This window comes from Sinocyclocheilus anshuiensis, unplaced genomic scaffold (assembly GCF_001515605.1).
Source record: "Sinocyclocheilus anshuiensis isolate Anshui unplaced genomic scaffold, SAMN03320099.WGS_v1.1 scaffold2285, whole genome shotgun sequence".
Classification (NCBI taxonomy): domain Eukaryota; kingdom Metazoa; phylum Chordata; class Actinopteri; order Cypriniformes; family Cyprinidae; genus Sinocyclocheilus; species Sinocyclocheilus anshuiensis.
Genome location: NW_015552762.1, coordinates 93,324 through 95,388, shown reverse-complemented (window position 1 = coordinate 95,388; position 2,065 = coordinate 93,324). Strand labels below are relative to the sequence as shown.

The following is a 2,065-nucleotide window of genomic DNA, read 5'->3' as shown; positions in this document are numbered from 1 at the left end:
TACAGGAACTATTCGAGCCGTTCATGCCAGACTGGGGAGAGAGGTGTTGTAATAATGTAAAATATGTGAAAAATACAACCTAGTATGAGAGCCTGTTCTAGTACACCCCCAAAACAAAATCAAGACTTTGTAAAAGAGCATAATAGGTCCCCTTTAAATGATACGGTAAAAAAAACAATAGGCCTATTTCATTTTCATGCAAATAGTTTCTGAAGATTTTTTCATAAATTGTTTTTTTAAACTTTTCAAACACTGTATGTGTGTGTGTGACAAGGCCAATGCACCCACTGGATGCAACAAATGCCTAGTTTATAATGAGTTTTAAAGGTGACCTATTATGCCCCTTTTTACAAGATGTAAAATAAGTCTCTGATGTCCCCACAGTGTGTATGTGAAGTTTTAGCTCAAAATACCCTACAGATAATTTTTTATAGCTTGTTGGAATTGCCATTTTTAGGGTATGAGCCAAAACTCAATGAGGGTATGAGTTTTTTGTGTTTGTCCCTTTAAATGAAAGCGAGCTGGTGCTGGTGCTTTGTGAAAAACCTGCTTTATACTGACACTCATTCACAAAGCAGTCCGGTGTAAAATGATTCGCGCAGACGCCAATGCATTAAAACCGTTCAGTTTAATCACCGTTCTATATTAATGCGCTGCTTTAATTGGTGCGCGCACACACACCACTCGCATAGAGATCTGAGATCACGCTGTGCAAAAAGTAACATTCAGAAGCTTATAAACTTGTTGTCAGCGCTGCCACGCGACCTTTATTAATCGATACTGAATCGCTACATTATATTTCTCAGCAACGAGGGGGGTAAATTCGCTGTTTTTTAAGTAACTAAACTTAGCTTCATTGTTTGTAGAGAGAGACACAGACGCAGACAATTTACACATCTCTCTCTCTCAAAATGGCCATATTTGAGAAAAATAATTCGAGTAGATTGCATCACTGGATATAGCTGGCAGTCAATTAATATTTCTATCGTAAAACGTATCGTTAAAAGCTGACTAATATTAAATGATTTGCAGCTTCATCTTACCTCGCTCTCTTTAACGTTAAACTGACGCTTCGCACTCTGCTTCTGTGAATAGTAAACCTGCCTACTTTGATTTGATTGGCCATCTCAGTCATTTTGACATTGACGAGCTCTGTTAGACCGCTGAGGCTTTGATCTGAAGCAACTAGTATGTGCAGCAGTCGCGTGCACATCCGTAGACTAGCGCAAGTTAATTCTCACACTTTAATAGTATTTATAGCTCCTAACAGGTTGTGTGACTATGAGAAGTTATTACCTCAAAATGTACGTCAGTATGCAGTTTTCCCTATTGCTTGCATGCCAGCGATTATCTCGCGTGCCGTAGGTTGTCGACCCCTGGTTTAGAATTTTATAATGCATTAACATTAGCTTCTTGTCGATCCACCAGTTCACTTTTAAAACTGTGTGTTTGCTGCGTAAAAATATGGCTCTATTTTCTTTGGTCTGAACAAAAACAGCAGAAGGGCTGTCGGTTTCCAGAAGCACCTAACTTTGAAATGTGCAGTGCTCATATTTATTCAATTTACAACTGAATAAATATGAGCCTTTGAATAAATTATAGCTTTTTGAAGTCTAATCGTCAAACTAAGCCATATCACAATTCTTGTCTTTCCGTCCCCAACTTTAAAGGGTTAGTTCACCCTTGGTGGACTTGGCTTGTGTTTTACTCACCCTCGAAGCATCCTAGGTGTATATGACTTTCTTCTTTCAGACGAATCCAGTCGGAGTTATATTAAAAATTGTCCTGGCCATTCCAAGCTCTATCATTGCAGTCAGCGGGTGTAGCAGTTGAACAGTCCACAAGTCTTCAAATAAAGCGCGCGCATTCATAATAAAACGTGCTTCACAGGCTCCGGGGGTGAATAAAGGCCATGCATGAATCCATGCGTTTTTGTAAGAAAAATATCCATATTTCAAACGTTATAAACACTTTTATATCACTTCCGCCAACTGTCATTCGCGGAAGCCGTGCTGGCGGATGACGTAGTACGTCGGCGTTGCGTGATTAGTGACGAATGCGGAGA

General features: G+C 39.6%; 1 protein-coding gene across 1 annotated transcript in view; it reads right to left on the bottom strand.

Moving 5' to 3' along the window:
* Positions 1 to 2,065, bottom strand: part of LOC107667879 (nipped-B-like protein A) — a 54,652-nt gene that overhangs the window by 26,421 nt on the left and 26,166 nt on the right. The gene's annotated exons all lie outside the window — the stretch shown is intronic.